Source organism: Eptatretus burgeri, chromosome 10 (genome assembly GCF_056783735.1).
Source record: "Eptatretus burgeri isolate ZD-2024b chromosome 10, Ebu_testis_v1, whole genome shotgun sequence".
Classification (NCBI taxonomy): domain Eukaryota; kingdom Metazoa; phylum Chordata; class Myxini; order Myxiniformes; family Myxinidae; genus Eptatretus; species Eptatretus burgeri.
Genome location: NC_140970.1, coordinates 78,751,210 through 78,772,682, shown reverse-complemented (window position 1 = coordinate 78,772,682; position 21,473 = coordinate 78,751,210). Strand labels below are relative to the sequence as shown.

The following is a 21,473-nucleotide window of genomic DNA, read 5'->3' as shown; positions in this document are numbered from 1 at the left end:
TGAACACCAAAACCTTCATGATAATTGAAATCTCCCACGATGAAGCTGAGTCGACGGGCCTATCACTTTCACATGGCAGATAGGTAAGTGGTCTGTCTACTCCCAACTCCTTTCTGGTCTTTCACCCTTTTCTCTTTCCATGTTCTGTTACCCCCAGGGTTTCTGCAGAGCATATGCAGTCTTCCAGCAACACCCTTATAGTGAAACTCTTAACATCAAGAATACAGCTCACCTCAACTCAACTCATTTGTTCCTCTTTTTCCCCACCTGTGGAACCATCTTCTGCAGTCTGTTCATTCCAATTCTTCCCTCTCGGGCTTCAATACAGCTGTTCATCAGCATCTCAGATCATCCATCCAATATGGCTGGCAGACAACGTGACCGAAACTGAGATCGTTAACAAACCGTTTTCCCCATGGATAGTCGATCATATTCTTACGGCCCGGGTTTGAGGTCCTCCATGAGGGGAAACACCCGAGTTCCTTCCAAACACCTGGTCCTGAAGCCACCAGCCACAGATAACTCCACGGCTCAGAGGTTGCTAATCAAACAGGAACGCCGATTGATGCAACCAATCCTGGCAGGGTTCTCACTATCTACATTGTGACGTCCACGGGACTTGAACAGTCCCGCCAACGTAGAATGAGCCGAAACGATGGAAGCGGATTATTTGTTTATAACCCAAACATGGCGGTTCTAATCGCTCTACCGCAAACGGGACGAGGAAGGTGGCACGAGTCGCTTTTCACTGAGTTGATGATGTTTATTTGTTTTTATTATTAACCAGAAATAACAAGACTCGGCAAGAAGAGGGATCCGGGGCGATTCGACGGGACGGTGTGGGATCGGGCGTGGGGAAAACACAGACAATTCCAATAAATATACAATTCTCAAACCCTCTAAGGCACCAAGCACACGCACACACACACACACACACACACACACACACACACACACACACACACACACACACACACACACACACACACACACACACACACACACACACACACACACACACACAGGCTGGACCGTGGTGTGGACGCAACCGTCCCTGGACTGGCGTCGGACGAGCTGGCCCCGTTCTCGTCAGGGGGGCAGGAGAAACCGCGGTGCTGTCGACCTCCTGGTCTTGGCTCAAGTCTGCCCACAGCCGCCAGGGAACCAGTTCTGGCGCAAAATTGCGAGCAGGAGAGGGAGGCAGGTCCGCCCGCCGTTCGACCCCGTACTCCGAGTCAGCAGAACCCCAGAGCCAACCAAGGTGAGGCACGAGGCTCAGCAAGGCTCCAAGACACGATGAAGAACACGATCGAATCAGCACAACAACAAGTACGCTCTCCGCGCAAGAGCCTCCACACCAAAAAAACACGATCTTTTTGTCCCGATCTTCTTCCTCTTCCTTTTCGACCCTGAACAGAACCTTTTTATCCTCCCGTCCTCGTCACTTCCAATCGAGCCGTTTATTGGCCCACCGCCGTCGCCTTCCGTCAATCGTGATCACGGGGCGGAGCCATCCGCAGCACTGTCCTGTGACGTCACGGCCAGCCTCCAGGGACTACTAAAAGGGGTTTACGCAGACACACTTACCCTATCCCGTGTCCCTATCTAATTATGTGACAATTATCATTCCCCCCTTGAAGAAATGAACATTTACTAGACAACTTACCACTGAATTGCTAGTTATTACATCGAGATCCTGGTAAACTCGAACAGCATGGCATACCTAATTAAACATCCTAATTACCCTTTGAATGCATACCCCCCCCCTCAAACGTAACAATATATTAAAACTGAAGGGCCAATTTTGTGCTCCTCCTAGCGGTCGCGTCACGTTTTTCTCAGTACTGTGACCTGGACTGAAAGAAACTTCGTTCCTGTAAGAGTGCATCGCACATAGTGGCAATAGTCAACTTTCAAATCTGAAGCAGAATACACTTTTCGTTTTACATTTGTTTACATGGCGACATGTGACGTCACCGCTGAGAGGAGTCAGGACGTCATGACATCATCGGTCATTCGGTGACATCATTACGTCTGCCGTCGACAGACCGTTACGCTGACCGGTGTTATTCCACTCCTCGAAAATAGCGTCTGCAATGTAAAACCCTCTTCTGCACATGCTGACTCCCTCAGAATGTGGATTTAACACAAAAAAAATGAAACAAGAAAAACATTGTATCTTCTATCTATATATTAATACTGAAGGACCAATTTTGTGCTCCTCCTCGCGGTCGCGTCACGTTTTTCTCGGTACTGTGACCTGGACTGAAAGAGACTTCGAACTTGAAAGAGTGCATCGCACATAGTGACAATAGTCAACTTTCAACTCTGAAGCAGAATAAACACTTTTCGTTGAGATGGGGGCGAGACATGAATAGGTGGAGGCGGGGGATGAAGAGACGGGGGGCAGGGAGTGAATAGGCGGGGGGAAGGTAAGCAAATTTTTGGGCGAGGGTAAGCAAATTGAAAGCGGGAAATGGGGGAAATGGGGCGGGGGATGAGGTGAATTAGGCGGGGTTGAGTGTGAGGGGGTAGACAGGGGGACAGGGGCCCGGGGGCAAGTGAGCCGGGGAATCAAGAGACGGGGGTCGGGGAGTGAAGAGGCGGGGCCGGAGTAATTAAATTTTTGGGCGGGGGTTAGCAAATTGAAGGTGGGGGGGAATGGGGCAGGGGCAGGGGATGAGTAGGCGGGGGCAAGCACGCCCTGTCCAGTCCATGTCCCTCGAGTGTGGGTGAGCTGGTGACGGTGGTTGAATGAACGGAATCTGTCTGTGACGGGGCTTCGGCTAGTTTCACATGTTACCTTTCCATTGGAAGACATCATCAAAGGGGGCTCATACCCTCAGCACACACTCAGATTACTGTCGAGCGATACAGTGAGTGTACGCTGGGTACCAAGAACAAATCGCGTGGGGTATAACTTCCTGGATAACAATATATGCGGACCACGCGAGACCAATGGAGGAAAAGACACGACGAGCTGGGTGCATTACAATAACAAAGAATTTAATTACAGAAAGGGTGAGGAAAGGAATGTGGTGCAAGCAAGCAATGGGTTTAATACAGGTAAAATACGTACAGCAGGGACAAGCAAGGATTGGTGAGGTGCGGCAAAAGAAAGTCATAAACAAAAGAAGACACAGGGCAGAGCTATAATCAATATAATTTATTTTACAATCTTATTTTCACACTAACAACAACAGGTGCCATCATAACATTCAGTGAAAGGATAGATTAGCAATAGAGAAAAGAAAATAATGAGGTGGTTGTGACCTTTTGTGTACGAAGTTTTGCATCAATGTGTTTGGCGATTCTGGAGAAGGTTTTTTTTTTCCCAATCCAATATGGCTTGCACAAAATACATGCCGGACCACATCACCAATGATGTCAAAAATGTAAAAATGAACTAAAATTAGGAATCAGATCACATATATGAACTTTCAATATTTTTGGATAAGGATCTATTAGTCCAATTATGGCTGCCACATCGAGTGACCAATTATGTCATCGACACTAAACTTTACTCCCCATGGGGAGTTGATCACATTTGTCAAGTTTCAACTTTTTTTTTTCGTCGAGCGGTTTCAGAGAAAAATATTGTCAAAGTGTTTCCTAAAATCCCAAATGGCTACCACAACATGTGACCTATGCCATCAGAGTTATAAATAAAAACATTATCCATGGGTAATCATCCTTTGTTGAAAGTTTCCATCGATCGGTCAAGCGGTTGCAGAGAAAACAAATTTAAAAGTGAAAATAAGTGCTAAACTGCATGCAAAAAGGGGGAAGTATAATCATGATACAATCGGGTACCACCCTCGAAAGCTTGGTCCCCTCAAATACATAAGACAAACAGGGAGGGAGGGTGCAGTGAAAGACATTATTTCAGAGCCCCCAATATCACCACATAGACAGAATATTCTTTGATTACATATTGTTAAATTATTGTGAACAAGGAAAAGTTCCCATCTCCAGTGACGGGAAAAGTTTAAGTTAATCAATCAATTTACATTATTTCATTGACTTTGGAAAGGTTAATTGTGTTGCACTCTTGGTTTCACTCAGAACCAAAGCTCTGAGCTACTTATACCGCCCACTGCAAAATTTTGGTGCAACCGCAGACGGCGAAGGCTCAATTGGTCTAAAAAGACGGTAAATTATCCTGCTTGCGAAATAAAATTTGGCATAAAATTATTCATGCCTGTTCTCCCATCACTTCAAACGTGAATGTTGAACTTTTCAAATGCAGGGTGGGAAGCGGCCACCTAAAACGGGAGCCAGACAGATGCACGGACAGACACCATTGTTCACATTATACAATCGATGGCCTCCCTTTCAAGGAACTTCAAAGAGACCACTCAGCCCATGAAGCCCACACAAGGGTTACCAACCAAAGACAGATTTTTTAGAAAAAGAGTCATGGCTCTTAGAAGAGCTATAACACTGAATGGATCAGGATACAACAGGACAAAAGTACCGAGGGGGGGGGGGGGAGATATCAACAGCGAAGCTGAAGGACAACATAGAGGGAGACTTGAAAAAACAATGGGTGTGCGGAGGAATGTGGTGGACATGTTGAATACAGAAGGTAACTTCTTCCACTCCACCACCACTCCCTCTCCCCCATCTTTCCCCCATCTCTCCCCCTCTCTGTATATGTCCATGCTCTATCCTTTTTAAATGTTGAGTGTCAGCAAGGAAGCAACACGCACCATATTTAGTCTTTCATACGACTGACTTGGCCGTGGTTTCAAACATCAACCTCCTCGACTCAGAGCGGATTCCCTAACGCTTAAAAAAATTATGTCATTGAGTCCATCGAATATTATATTTGTTTATTTTGGACCTCTTGGTGAAGTTTATTATTCTTTAACGTTATTTTTAGGTCAGATAGCTAAATGGAGGTTTTTCTTTAATTAAATGATTGCCTAGCACTGAAACCTTTGTTCAAATACTTTCAGTATAGGCTACCGTTTTTAAACAACACTGACATGGTTTGTTCAAATTTGTGATAATCCTCATACTCTGTCACAGAGCATCAGTGCTGCTGAAGCAGCTTCCTGAGCAAGGGTTATACTGGGTAGTTTGCCATTGCCTTCCCAGCAATAGTTCGGACAGAAACTTGGAATTTGTCCATGGTGCCAGCTGTAGCTCGCATACTCTTCACGAAGGACACCATGGGGATCTTTAATATCCACAACCAATGTCGGAAAATGGGATGCCAAGTTTAATATCTATCCGAGGGACAGCACACACATTGACACTTCACCCAGTCTGTGAAACACTGGGATGACAGTTTATAGCTGGGCCAGGATTCAATCACAGGCAAGACAGCTGAGAGTATGTGTACCTCGAGGCCATCCGATCAGCCCAGGTCATGGAAGAACTGTTTATAAACAATTAAACTGTGATTCCATGTTGTTTTTATACGTTAAAAATGTATCTCGTTTGGTATAATGCTCTTCTTCTGGTCGAATGTTGAGGTTTGCCTGCGTACAGAGCTTTTCAAACACAGCACAGGAAGCAGCCGGGAACGGGAGACAGCCGAACGTGCAAACGCACAAACGCATGGACAGACACCACGGTTCACATTATACAATGGATTATAAAATACAAGATAAGTGCTTCGTTATTATCTGAGTAGCCTTTTGAAGATTGCACCATTTGTGCTCATATTTCATACAAGCCTTTGTCATCCTCTTAGCTCACCCAGAAAAAGTGGTAACATTAATTATTGCACAATGCCCAAGCGAAGGTGCATGGAGGTACAGACGTTTGGGAATACTATACTTGAGAAATATTGTGATGCTTTTGCCAACTGGCTGCAGAAGGATGTGCAAGCAAACCACAGTCAGGTTGAGTAACAGCACCCAATCAAGCTGGGAATATTCTATGGTCGCAACAAGCAAGGTGGGCTTGCCATCTGGCTTTGCTTTCAAAGCAGATTTGTAAATGACAAAGAGAACGTCTCATGGACAATTCCACCTGAAGCTTATTACACTGTCAATTACACACACACACAAAAAAATGCATTAAATTGCTTTATTCTTGGCAAATTGAGAAAATAATTTCATGTTAAAATGGAGGAATTGGAAGAGTGGAATAATTAATGGAGAGTGGAACACCAGGGGCCACAGGTTTATTGAGAGACACAAAGTGGTGGTAATGGAGAAATGCGAGGAGAAGAATGCATGGATGCATCAGAGCAAGAGGCAGGTAAAAGTGTGTCAGGGACTCAGGGACTAAGGGTCTCAGTACATGTAGAAAATTACAAAGGTAGAAATGGGAGAGACTGTGATGTGACAGTGGGCAGTATAATCGAGGTACTGGAGGGAACATGAGGCAACACACCAAGATGATGATGCGTGCATGCAACAGAACAGTGGGGGGGGGGGATGAATGAAGGTCAGCATCATTTAAATTATTGAGAATTATGGAGGGAATAACAAGGTAAGGACTTCTGGGAGAACACTTTCAACCTGTCAGAGAGGGGATTGGCTGGGGATGTGAGAAAGTAGGAGGGCCAAGACTAAAACAGAGCCGGTAAAAGCCTGAAAGGCCACGAACATGCTTGCCTGTGGTAAAGGAAGCAGACCTCGAGTGTTAGCCTCCTGTCACGGGATATCAAAGGCACAGAGGGACAATGACTCAGCACCCTAGGGAAAGGAGAGGGGGGAGAAGATGGAAAGCAGCAGCACTTCTCAATTGGAGAGAGTCAAATTCCATGGCAAGTTGGATGAAAGCCAGCAGTAACTGGCTTTGGAGGCCAGCTTGGAGAAGTGATCTGCCTTAAACAGGGTATAAGCTGATGGTGAAGCCGAGTCGCTTCAAATAAAATAAAATAAATAATTAAAATAAATTGAAGGATTATCCATCCGGTTCGAATGCAAGAACAAAATGAGAGCATCCGGAGACTTTCCAGCATTAAGACAGGTTGGAAACAGAAAAAAAAGGTTGTGTATTTTCCTCAAGATTGGCAAAGATGTTATGGCAAAAACTTTGTTGGTTTTTACAAAACAAATAAATAAATCAATAAAAACATGAATATGCTGGAATTGGAAAGCTTTTTGACTCTTGTTACAGAGTTTAAGAAACAGGATCCTGTCCCTCTACCTGGAAATGAAACCTCAAAGATGCGAAACCTCAAAATCTCTCAACAAAACAATTCACAAACTGCTCGGGCTTAGCAACAGTGGGACAGCCAAAGGTTTCATTTCCTGAAGGGGTGTATGTAAAGTTGGAGAAAGATTCCAAATGGAGCTGTTACAGCTGCAAAGCTTACACCACGGAAACTAATTTCACGAATTTGCTTCCTATCGACTACCTGTTCAAAGTGGGTGCGAGCCAAGTTGCTTTCTCTTTAACACACCAACACTGACTGCGGGACTTAAGCGAGTGCATACACGTCTCACAGCAGACGGAGAGGGGCAGCAATCCAAAGCAGAAAGTTCAAATCAAACACGCAGTTTCTAAAATCCAATTTGTCTTGGACATACGACGCGTGAATATGAAACCCACTCTATCATTCACATCGAATTAGAATGCAAAGCACAACCAGATGCGTAAGCTTTGAATATGGTCCGCAACAAAAATTCCAGGAACGCTGAAGTCCTTAAGTTTGAAAAGCCAAAACAATTGCTGTACAATTAAATTATTCCCAAAACGTACACACCTTTACATTTACAGCTCAAGTTTAGTCACAAAACAATATCTGATGAAATGTTAACATCATGATGCCGCTGAGACTCTTTTTAATCCCATCTTCGAATATGCTTTCAATGGAACACTAAAAACAGCAGCGTAATCATTGTGAAGTGTCGCTTCGTCTCAGAAACAGTGCGTTTAGCAGAAGAGCATTAATAAAAAATTAATAATAATAATAATAATCTCCAATCGAACACCTCGTCCATTTTTGCCTGGCTGCAAATGATTTTAACTTGTGCAATAAACGTTAAAATTAATGGATCATAAAATGGAGCAGGAAAAATAAAAACTGTGTGAAGGAGAGAAAAAAACATTTCATACTCGCAGTGCCTCATCACCTCGATATCACATCGGACTTTTCACAAGTAATTGGTATTTCCAATCGCAAGTTGGAAAACTTTGCAATTATTCTCCACCAAGGATGCTAATGCTTTATTGGCCAGATGTACCATCCTCTGTTATTGAGCGTCAGTGCTGTCGAAGCAGTTTCTTGTTAATGGTTATACTGGATGGGTTGTCATTGGCTTCGCAGCAGTAGTTAGGGTTGGAATTTTGGAACTTTACGGCCGTGGTGCCGGCGATCGCTCACATACTTTTCGCGAACGACACCGTGAGATATTTAACATCTACCAAAGTAATGCTGGCACCAGTAGATGGTATGCCCAGTTTAACGTCCATCCGAGGGATGGCAACGGTGGGACACCCAAAGTCCCAGGACACCCATCACCGTGTGTTGATGAATCAAGACACGTTGATGAATCACCCTGCCTGTGAAACACCAGGATGACAGTTTGGAGCTGGGTTGGGCTTAGAACCCAGCCGATAAATCTCAGAAGTGAGTGTGCACACCTCCAGCACATCCTGCCAGCCCAAAGTATCATTAGTGGAAACCTATTCTGATATGTAGCCCACTATGTTTCAACTTCAGTGTTCAACTTACAACCAGGGTGTAATTGTGTGTATATATATATATATATATATATATATATATATATATATATATATATATATATATATATATATATATATATATATATATATATATATATATATATATATATATATATATATATATATATATATAGTACTGAGTAATGACAAGCCACTTGGGCTCTCCCTTCCATCAATGCAAATGAGGGACATTAACTCACCAATAATCATCTGGCTCTGAACGAAACTATCCCATGCATTGCTTTCTGCCGCAAAACCCATTAACAGCAGTGATTGTGAAAATGCCCTAAGCAAAGGGCCTGCACAAAATGCACACCATAAGCTCATAAGAACTGCAAATGTGATCACAAAATGGATATACTTATGTGCCGTCACTCTTGCCTGCTTGCCAAGGATTCTGTAGGATGCAATGGGAAAGGCATACTTATTTAACTTTTTCAACACCATACGCTGAGTTATCCCGCATGGTCAATAAGTAACAAAGGGGAATGAAATGGCAATCGAGGTATTCCCAAGACAGCTGTCATTTCCGAACCGCTACAGCTGCCGTCGATAACACCCTTCCTCTTGCAAATACCCAGTTTCTTCAAATCAATTTCAGAATAGTGAGAAGACCAACAAGGGAACCTAAAGCAGAATAGATTACAATGTATTTGTCTTTTGGGTCAAAAAAATTATATATTGATGGAACCAACAGAACGTTGATAAAAGTATGCCAAATGCCGTGGGAAGCAAGGAGAAGCCCTTCTCCCTCTTTTTCCTCTGACAAAGGGTTAATGGCTGAAAACAGCAGCTTCTTGCTTCCCACGGTGGGTTAGCGTACCTCAATCAAATATGCCAATTTTATCCATTGTTCTACCTGGCCACCGACACAGATATGCATTGCACTTCACGAGCAGGACTAGCTCTTCTTTGTAAAAACATATCTTTCTTTAAACATTCGTTTCTTATTGCAGGGCCAAAACAAGTATGGTATGCTGCTCTGTACAAATGCTTTTGTTCCAAATGTTATTACTTCTGAAGTTTGAAAATAAATAAATAAACAAAGCATTACTAACCTCCGCCATCGAAGATGGACGCAGGTTACTGTTTTCACCCCTGTCTGTTTGTTTGTTTGTGAACAGTATTACAGAAAAACTCCTGGACGGGTTTCGACGAAACTTGGTGGGGAGATTAGGTATGGTCCAAGGATCATGCCATTAGATTTTGGACTTGGTCCAAAGTCCAATATGGCCGCTATGGCGGCCATTTTGAAAAAATATTTGAATTTTTATTTTTGCATTTCTACATGTTTTAAGTGATTTCCAACCAAAAAAAAATTGTTAGAGAAAAAAAAAATTTGCACCTTTTTTTTCAAAAAAATTTCGATTTTTTGGGGCATTTCTCCATGCGTGTCGATCTCGTTTTGTTTATTCAATCGTGGTTCAGTCAAGTCTGATCCATTTTGACCTACAATGAATAGGATATCAGGTTCACTTAAGTGACCCAGCAGTATTGGCGGCGGAGGTTTTGCACTCTACCGAGTGCTCCCCCTCTAGTCCTAATTTTGTTTCTAAATTACTGGATATCATATTCTGATGGATCATAAGATTAAAAAAAAATTTTTTTTTTTTTTACACGTTCTGAGGCATGTTGTGGAGTTGTGACTGACACACACACACACACACACACACACACACACACACACACACACACACACACACACACACACAATGAGACAAACAGCCACCAAACTTGGGTACGCAGCCACGTCACAACTATTTTCTCCCCCTCATGAATGTCAACCCATGGGGATTGTCTGTGCTCGTAACCGCTGAAAGGCAAGCAAGCAAGCAGCACGTACCATTTTCAATGTCCTTGATACGACTCACACAGGGTTAGAACCGCCGACCTCCCTGACTCGGAGTGGACGCTCAAACCATTACACAACCGAGTCTGGTCGACCGCCGAGATTGACATACATTTCATGATAAATACAATTAAATCTGTAGCAGGTCTTAGATTTTGATCCAGTTCACCTTCCATACAGCAATTCCAAGCGAACTGCCTCACCTATGAACAGTTTCAATCTTTGACAAGTGACACTGTGTGTGTGTGTGTGTGTGTGTGTGTGTGTGTGTGTGTGTGTGTGTGTGTGTGTGTGTGTGTGTGTGTGTGTGTGTGTGTGTGTGTGTGTGTGTGTGTGTGTGTGTGTGTAAAATGTAGGTCAAGAGTTCAACATAATGGGAACCTCCAGCAATGAGGCCAAAGCACAAGGCAATTTGCTCTCACCTCACAGACATGTTGGTGCCTCTTTTTTTTTTTTAAACCACCTCTCCCCCAGTTTCATTCCCTCTGATCTCTCAGCTATCCCCCAAGCAAGTCCAGCACACAATCGACGAGTAACCCTCACCTGGTTGAACTCCTAAAATCCAGGCTTACTTCACAAGTCAAATGTTTTATTCCTCTCTTCCACTATTGGTGGAACTGCCTTCCTGAGGCTCATCTATCCCACTCTTCTCTCCACAGCTTTGAGTCAGTAGTATCCCACCATCTCATCATCCCCCATCGCTACTCATGATCTTTTCTACCCCCATTCGTGCCACCCAAACCAACCCTCTGACGAGCAGGTTATTGCGTTTCCTTCTCTCCTCTCTCTTATCTTTTCATGTTGGTACGTACATTCCCTTGCTTATTGTTCCAACTGTTTGCCCCCATTATCAGTTCATAATCACCCACTGCGCAGACAAAGTAGCATGACATGTGACAGTCATTGTTACCTCACTCTTCCATAACTCATGCAAAGGAGAATAAATCCTGTTTATAATATAATATTCAGATCAAAGGTCGTGGAAGTTCTGCAGAACAGATGGAAGAGCAAAATACTGACACGGGGTTGAAGCGAACAGGTCGATAAGTGACGAAAGCAAATACAATCGGAGTGAAAAGAAAACGCCATGGGTAGAGTAGATAAAGCTCGTGAATATAAAAGTGCCCAATTTAAAGTAGTACTTTCGTTGTGAAAAGGACGATGTATAAATGTGTATATTTCGGAGATTGCGGTGGGGTTGAGGGAGAAAAAGGAAAAAGTTTAATGGAGGAAGTCAGGAATTGAGAAGGAAAAAGAAGGAATGTATGTGGGGGAGGGTTGGGTGGGAAGGGGACGCTCACCATATTGCATATGTAATATGTGGATGGCCAAAAAGGCTGTTCATCTTCTGAAGTATGATAGGAAGGAGAAAAGTTTGAAAGAGAAGATTATGTAAGGACTAGCATTAGATGGGGAATAAAGGAGAGGGTGGGCATGAGGAGCAGGGATGAGTCAGAGACAGAATGGTGAAGTTTGAAATAAATTTGAATACTGGACATGTTATACCATGCTTGTCCTCCACCCTGCCCTCATTTGTCCAAGTCTCCATCGATTTTTTCCCTCAACCCCACTGTCCGTGTTTCCCCCTCTCTTTCTGCTATTCCTTTTGTTCTCGTGCATCCTGATCCATAATGTGTTGTAGTTCTTCCACGAGCCTTGACGTGAACACACACACACACACACACACACACACACACACACACACACACACACACACACACACACACACACACACACACACACACACACACACACACACACACACACACACACACACACACACACACACACACACACACACACACACACACACAAAAACACAAGATGTAAGGGAGAGATCATTTGATAATAGAGAATGCTGGTTCTCAATGCAAATATCCATCCGTTGCCGATTAGAGGGCCAACGGGGCCAAAAAACAACAACAAAAAAAAACATGCTGTAGATATGTCATGGCCCCAGAAAACATACTCTTAACAAGTCACAAGTGAAGTAAAACTGCAGCAAATCCTCTGGTCCGTACTGCAACAAACATGCTCACAATGCTCCTGATAATACATTATGAATATTCAGCAAAAATACAAACGTGTTACAAAAACTTCAGACTATAAGAATGTCACAGTGAAAGTGAACGAGATGGGATGATCGTACTAACCGCGTGGAACAAGTATTGTTGACCAAAGTTCGACTGCAGCTGATTTGGGCAGGAATTTATCCTTTAAGGTTGCCAGCTAACTCAACTACTCATCATCGGAAGCGGCTGTGGGATCTTTTGTTTCCATCAGCCAATGCTGGCAGACGGGTACCCCGCTTAATGTCCGTCCGAGGAACGGAGCGCACCTTCTGATGCAACACCCTGCCTGCGAAGCACCAATCCGAATCTTTGTAGATGGGTCAGGAATCAAACCTAGGTACCACAGATCAAAGAGAAATGCGCTACCTCTACAGTCCATGTCATCCTGCCAGCTCATTACAACGATGCCATTACAGAGGAGCACAATCAAATAACCTGTGAAACATAATGAGAACAGCAATCACAAACTCCAAATTTATTATGAGAATACAATTATTTTATTGTGATGAAATTAAATTTTCAAAGCTTGAACCATCATTTTGAAACCATGTTTCATCGGCCAAGTATCTTTCCATTTACATCCATGAAATTTAGCAGATAAATCGCTTCTGAAATCCTGATCAGCAGTTCTAAAGTGATCGTCATGAAATAGGAGTTGTTTAATTAGAACTAGGCACACTAAATGTGAGGGTGACAACACCTGAGAATGTGAGTTGTTGATATAATTACGCAGATAACACCAAAAATAAAAATAAAAAATTTTTTTAACGTGCAGAGGAAATAAAATGGGAATGTCATCATAATCGCACCTGCTCCAAAGAATTAATTAATCGACAGATTAACAGCACGGCTTCACTGAATGACGAGGGCACAACCAGCGCCAAGACTGATCAAACTCTCAGAAAGAGGGGAATAGATCAATAGCAGCATAGGCAGAAAAAGCTCAGCAAAAAAACGCCAACGATGGTCGTGAACTGCTTTCAGATGAAGCATTTGCATTAAGAAAATCCAAGGGAGTCAGCGAATGGAAGCAGAAACAAAAATGTTCAGAATCACCAGAAGCTCACCAAGGGAAGTGTGACAGACTGTGAGGTCAGCATAGCCCAGATGAGGTCGGCTGTTGTGTAAGGGGCCATCAATTTTGTACTTTTTTTTCAGGATCTCAGGCTTGCAGTGGAACTGCCACACACACACACACACACACACACACACACACACACACACACACACACACACACACACACACACACACACACACACACACACACACACATACACACACACGAACACACGAGACACACACACAACACAGGACTGTTAGACGAGACGTGAGGGGGGGAGTGCCGTCACTTCCCAGGGCACACTGGGTCCCAGCAAGGTCGTAACAACGGCGCAACCTTTCTCACCACACTCAGTGGGGCACTTCCCAAGAAAGAATTTCCTCCCCCCCATGGATGCCAACCTATGCGGTCTGTGCTCTTATCCTTTTAAATGATGAACGTCAAGAAATATTTTTTCAGGTGCCATCCCCATATATGGAGTACTACGGTCGGTACTCCATGATAAAGCATGATATTCCAAAACGTCGTGGATGGGTTATGACAAAACTTGGGGAGCAATTGGATAGCTGACAAGAACAAGCTGATTAGATTTTGATTAAGATCCCGATTCAGATGCGGCCTATCGGTGGGATACAACACTTAAACTGTTCATCCTGGCAGAGGTGTACGCTCTACCAAGTACCGTTGTGTCATCATAATATAGTTGTCATCATACAATGTTCAAAGATTTTGAAAGCATTTTTCAGCTCGACAATAATCGATATACACAGCATCGGGGTCAACCATGTACGAACTGAGATAATGAATGAAAAGGAGATCCACATTATGGACAGCGGTTGCTCTCAATGTTTCCGGAAACGTCATGACTGTGGAAAAATGTCGTCAAATTTTTTTTAGCTGCAAGCGGAGTCCCGGCATATCGGATTTATTGACAGCTCCAACATGGTGTAACTCGATACAAGTGTGCTACAATTACGCTAACCCATATAACTTCAACAGTGAGCAAGGCATTTTGGCCAGAGCAGAAATGTATTTTTGAGGTTGCAAGTTCTTCACCAAAAGGAAAGAAAGGGAAGTTGACGAATCACAACGTAAGACTGCTGTGAGATTTGACAAGCCCCGTACTGCCTCGGTTTATAATGAGCAATTGACATAGGTGTGACAGGTTCGGTCGAAACGCCGGAGAGAACCCAAATGTACAACTCCCACTATCTCTGTCACATAAGCTGGCCAGATGGAATAGAGCCAACCGAACTACCAAATCCTTTGAATTTCAAAAGGAGAATGAACAAATCGAACTCGTTACATTTTGCCGCGGTACAAGTTTACGCCAAAATATTGATTCTGAATTCACACTAATACATGACAATCCAGGAGGATGAAAACAACTGCTGCAGACGGCAAATGCATTCACCCATGTGTGACCTCACATGTCATCTTGAGCGTACAGCACAATTTACAGATTTCATTTTGATGTATTGGAAAACACCCACATATGCCTTCCTCTTGGAAGAAGAACTATGGAGTGTTCTGATAAATGAATTATTTACAATGCAGCAGGTTGCCTTGTCAAACCTGAGCAAATCTCTGATCCAATGATGCATCAAAAGAGTTTCTGAAGCCAAAATCAGGTTGCCTGACTCATTATAAAGGTATTCTATAATACCCTCTCTGTAGGTAATGTATGCAATAGAAAGGAGAACAAGCAAAGAGCAATCAAGAAGGAGGAGAAAAAGGAGGACAAGTAGACGTAGGACAAGGAAGAGACAGAGAATAGAAGAGAAGAAGAGAATACAGATAGAGTAGAGAGAGTAGAGAGAGTAGAGAGAGTAGAGAGAGTAGAGAGAGTAGAGAGAGTAGAGAGAGTAGAGAGAGTAGAGAGAGTAGAGAGAGTAGAGAGAGTAGAGAGAGTAGAGAGAGTAGAGAGAGTAGAGAGAGTAGAGAGAGTAGAGAGAGGAGAGAGAGGAGAGAGAGGAGGGATCGCCCATATAAACTAAAAATGCGACTTGATACAAAAGCTCAGCAAACACGTCGGGGAAAGCATTTTACTGTTCAGTTTACTTCGTACGGCGATGCAAAAGCTGTACCGAGCTGATAGTCAAGGCACAACACAATCACAGAAGCGTAGCGATGAATATAAAATTATTTTCTCCTCTGTTAACAGGATACTTTTTATTACCTGCAACATTTCATTTGACATTTCAAAATTCGACTTCCAAAACGGTTTCCATTTCCACAGCGTCAGTGCTTCAATGATCAAAAGTAACCTCGTTGCCAAACGACAAAGCATCCTATTGGCAACGAGAAAAATCAAACCGTCAGATTAAAGCTGACCGGCTAATTTTCTCAATATAAAACAAGAGGGGGGGGGAAATCAAACCATAAACATAAACTGCAACCTTAAAATAAATGGAAGGTTCAAGCAGACTACAAGTGAATTTTGCAAAAGTACAACAGCAATGATATTAAAGAAGAGATCAAGTGGGGACAGATGATGATTATGGAGGAGGCAGAACAGGGGAAGCAGCAACTGTTTCATTATTTGTTTTTTTTTAGGGGAGGAGTGCAGTTATGCCTTCTTCTTCTTTGTTCTGTACAGCAGAAGGCTGTGGGGTAGCATCATTGGCTGGGGCGTGACTGTCCCGCTGATTCAATGCCTTCTGCTGGTTCGGGAAGAAATTTGCAATTTGGCCGTGGTGCTGGAGATAGCTCACAGACTCTTCACGAGGGACACTGATCTTTAATGTCCACCAACGAATGCTGTCAGATGGGACGCCCAGTTTAACATCCATCAGAGAGACGGATACCACACACATTGATGAATCGCCCTGCATGTGGTTATATGACAGTTTTAAACAGTTTTAAATAGCTGGATCAGGATTCAAACCCAAGCCAGACAGTCTAGAAACAAGTGAGTGTGCGTACCTCCAACTAAGCCATTCTGTCAGCCCAGTTATACCTTTAAAAGGGGAGAAACCTGGTTGCACTGAAACAACAAATAAAATAAAAAAATAAAGACAAATTATCACAATGAAAAAAAATAAATCTAACAAGTCTGAGGACGACGATGGTTCACGAGCGGTATTTCACGATGTAGATTGTTTCAGAAGTCAAGGATGAGACAATGTGATAATGTTTGATCAAGTTATAAAAATGATCAACATGATGTGGTACGGGTGACAGGTTATTAGCTGCAAAATGTCGAAAACCCGGTTTCGTTCAACAACTTTCAAAATTTGACCTTTGCATAACCTTGAAAGGTCAGAAAACAATGTTGTGGACATTAAAGTAAGGAAACAGGATACGTGCTATAGCTTATTGGAGTTAGTTCGTCGAAGAAGGTCGAAAATCCGGTTCGATTCCCACAACTTTGAAAATTTGACCTTTGTGAACTTTAAAGGTCAAAGGTTAAGGATTATGACCTTTGGTGCAAAACTTCCTTTGGAACATTCCAGGAACAATACAACATCATATAGGCTATATGGCATTTCACACTCCTCAAATTATCCATACTTTGATGAACTCAGCGTAAAAACAAACTTGAAGGGGCGCCACGGGCAAGGTGTTCGAGATAGAGCAAAATGGTTTCAAGACTTTAGGTGGGGAATGACCTCAAGATTATGCATAAAAATATTGTCATCCTAGCTAGCTCTCAAAGTTTAGGCGGTCGCATGATTTTTATGTCAAAATTCGAAATTTTCGAAGTTCGTGACCTTGGGACGAAAATGAAAAATCGAGCTCCGTGGGGCTATGCAGGTGCCATTGGGCTAACCAAATACCAAAACCTCTGTCAGATTCGACAAACCCCCAAGGAGAAGATGCAAATTGAAATCGGCTACCCCCTAAAAAAAAAAATGTTTTTTTGGGCCTGGCTCCGCCCATAATGGGCGCACCATGCCCATTCTCAGGAAAACACAACTAGATCATGATATAAACCTCCCACCAAAATTTTATCAGGAACGGATCAAAACCCACGGAACTATGTTCAGGACAGACAGACAGACAGACACACAACAATAACGAATATAGTGGTCACTTATTTTTTTTCGTGAAAATATTTTTTCGTGAACCAATAAGCAAATTTTTATTAGACCACGATTAGATAAAATTTTTATTATTTTAAAATAAAGACCACTGGGCCGACAAACACCACATTTTCCACAGACAAAGTCTGACCTGGGAATTGTCCTTAGGGTATTTTCATCCACCACCTCTGCCGTTAAATACCACTTTTCCCTCTTCTTATTTCTCGACAATCTGATTGGCTAACAGCTACCATGTGACATTACACTGGTGTATGCCAGCATATCTAATTAGCCGAGCGGTGTTTTCCATCCATTTGCTAGACAGCTGGCCCGACTCCACCCACAATTGTAATCTAAATAAATAACATGTTCACCATTTTCGTGCTGCGGGTCACCCGAAGCCATGTGCTATGGTAAGTAATGTGCAGTATTTGCAATTGCCATACCTTCCCTCTGTTTTTCCTTCATTGTAAAGCAAACATGAGCCCATATTTGTCTACATATGATGGGTTTCATGGCCCTTGGAAAGGCCCAAGCACAGTGTTTATCGAGGTGGGGCGTGGCAATATTTTGGTGGGGCATGAGGATTCAGAATTAATGAATCAATATATGATCGCTTTCATAGCTTTGCTATGAGTTCCCTTCTTGGTTGACTCAGCCATTTCTGGTGGATTTATCTGAAGTACCAGAGCAACACCAAGAGGAGTTATGCGAGTTGCAACAAGATGAGTCTGAAAACTCTTTTCAAGATCAAAGGTACCATGATGTGGCTGTCTGAGGAGAACGAAAAGAAATACCCAAACTCGACTACTTTGGCAAGGGAAGTATTGATAAATTTTCCATCATCTTATTTAGTCTTGTTACCGATTTGCTGCAAGCTCAAAGAAATCGACTGGAAATCACGAAACGTGGTGATTTAAGGCTGAAACTGACAAAATTGGTTCCTCGAATCAAACAAATCTGCAACCAGCGTCAAGGGCAGGGCTCCCATCGAAGTGAGTTGCAATTGAATAAAATTTGCAATAAAGTTTTAATAAAGCCTTTGGAATACATATGTAGTATATACTATAGTGTCTTCAATCACGGTGCGGCGTACGATTTTTTTGAAAATCAAAGTGGGGCGTGGGATAAAAAAAAGGTTGAGAAACACTGCCCTTGCATATCTAGGCCGAAGCCTTTTGGCCTTCAGCGAGGTTAATGCTTATGCACTGCCTGGGTTTTTTATTTTCCCCCTGGAGCGGCACATTTTTGCACCTCAAGGTAGAAGTAAAAAGGTGGACAAGTAAGATTTACAATAAAAAAAAACAAATTGTCAAATTATATTATCTGATGTTATTTTAAATAGCATTATTTAAAATTAAATTATTAAAAATGCACAGAAACTGCTGCAATGGTGGGCTCTTTTGTGTCAGGACTTGCCTTCAATGATGTGCCCTATTCCTCAACCATCCCTCCTGCTCCCCTTGAGCTGAAGCAGAAGCCAGCCAGCATTATGACACTTTATGAAACAAAATAGACATTATCAAAGCTTTTTGACCTGCACTCCGCAGGATAAAAGCGCAAGCCGATGAAGAATAAGCACCAAACGCGTTTATAAAGTTACAATGTAATGTCCTCAACGTTGATTGGTTGAGAGAAAGAAAGGAAGGGATTACCTGATTGGTGGAACCATAGAGCATCATGAATAATAATTAGGCGGAGATGAATCACCAAAGTACTGGCAGAAACATAATGCTAGATAGCTGAGGGCTAGTTGGGGAAGGGGTTCATGATGACTCAACTGAATGTGGTGGAGTTGTCATACGGTCAAGCCATCATATTCAAAATAGATATAAAGTTCAGACAAATTCTTTCTTTGAGATTGAAGGATCGCATTGAACAACACGTCCCTTTTGGGGATCAGACAGGGTCAGTCAACCGAACAGAGAAAACCAACTCAGACTTGTAAGAATGTACACAGTCCGACAACTATTCCCTGTGCCTCTGCAATTGGTCACCATTTACTGAATAACCCTCAGTGTGCAGAGCAATATCGTATTGGCTGGTTTAAAATCCTGAGAAGAGAACGTAGTTAAGCTCACCTTCGAGCAATGGAGGCCACATTCATCAGGTCAACCAATCCCATTCTTTGTAGACAGAAATAATTTGTCCGACCACATAAAGTCCGACCAGCGATAGCCAAGGATTCTCCGAAGAGACCTGGTACCAAAATAATGAAGTCTCTGTCTCGGATCCCTGGTCAGAATCCAAGTCTCACATCCATAGAGCAAGACTGGAAGCACCAAGGACCCGAAGACTCAGACTTTTGTCCTCATGCACAGGTACCGACAGTGCCATACCCCATGATCCAGTGAATCCATTACTCCCCAGGCCCAACCCAGACATCTATTGACCTCTAGCTCACAGGCAGCAGAGATATGAATATCACTGCCAAGGTAAGTGAATCTCTCCGTGACCTCAACATCCTCACCACAAACAGATACGGACAAGAGAGCAGCATCCAAGACGTCATTGAAAGCCTGGATCATAGTTTTGACCCAGGAAACCCGTAACCCAGTGGCTCCAACTGCTCATTCAGCACCTCGAGGACCCCCAAAAGGATCTCCAGAGTCTCCGCAAAGATGACTGCATCATCTGCGAAATCAAGGCCAGAGAACTTGACATTCCCAAACGATGCACCGCAGCTTGATTTCTCTGACATCCTCCGAGAATCCAGTCCAAAGAAGTGCTGAAAAGTGTGGGGACCAGTACACACCCCTGACAAACTCCAGTAGCAACTGGAAATAAGTCAGAGATGGTGTCACCACATCTCACAGCAATCTCAGCACCAGAGTACAATTCAGAAATCAGATTGATCAGTTTTGTTGACACCCAACGAAGACCAAGAATCCTCCAGAGGACATCCCGATTCACTGAATCGAACGCTTTGCAGAGATCAACATAGGCTGAAAGCAGCTCCTGCCAAAACTCACCTGCGTTCGGTGAGGACCCGAAGAGCAAGGATACGGTCAATCGTTGACCTCTTTGGTGTAAAGCCTGACTGCTCTGGATGCTGGTGCTCAAGCAGATAGTGGCGAACCCTATCAAGAATAATCCGAGCAAAGACCTTGCCTGGCACTGAGAGCAGCATCACCCCTCAATAGTTGTTGCAGTCCTGGCGATCACCCTTCCCTTTCCAGAGGGACACAACAAGGCCCCTCTTCCAGTCAGTTGGGATGATGCCTGTGTTCCAGGCAGAGCACAGAACTGCATGCAACAACATGAGTACAACATTTCCACCAGCTTTGAGAAGTTCAGCATGGATGACATATCCCAGGAGCTTTATCTCATTTCAACTGGTTCACCACAGCCTGTGTTTCCACAAATGAAGGTGGACCACGGTTGATTGGAGTGTCAGCAATAGGGATAGCAACACCCCTGACAACCAACTCAACAGCTGGTGGATCAGCCTGGTACAACTGCTCGAAGTCACCAGCACAGCGGGCCTTCACTTCGGACTCCTCTGTCAAGAGCCCACCACCCTCTGCTCTAACTGCAGTACACCAAGGGATGGGCTTGGAGGAACGCAATGCACGAATTCCCCTGTCAGCAGGACGAGAATCACTTGACCACAGGTGATGCTCTACCCCCTCACAGATTCCTTGCACATCGGCCTCTTTGTCCGCCATCAGCGCACGTACAGTTTTATGCCTCAACTCCCTGAACAGCTCAGCTCTGTCATTAAGCCTGGCCTTGCGACTCTGGTCAATGGTATCCAGTGTCCTTTGAGAGACAAAATTCTTATTCGCCCAACGGTGAGTTCCAAGACATC

At 43.4% G+C, this 21,473-nt stretch overlaps 1 protein-coding gene across 3 annotated transcripts in view; it reads right to left on the bottom strand.

The window, feature by feature from the left end:
* The window catches only part of LOC147018921 (calmodulin-binding transcription activator 1-like), a 754,305-nt gene that overhangs the window by 682,071 nt on the left and 50,761 nt on the right, over positions 1–21,473 (bottom strand). Inside the window, exon 2 of one of the 3 annotated variants that reach the window (XM_085899046.1) lies at positions 6,576–6,656. The exons of the other annotated variants lie outside the window; for them this stretch is intronic. The gene's annotated coding sequence lies outside the window, so the exon portion shown is untranslated. The remainder of the gene's footprint in view (positions 1–6,575; positions 6,657–21,473) is intronic. 3 annotated transcript variants of the gene reach the window in all.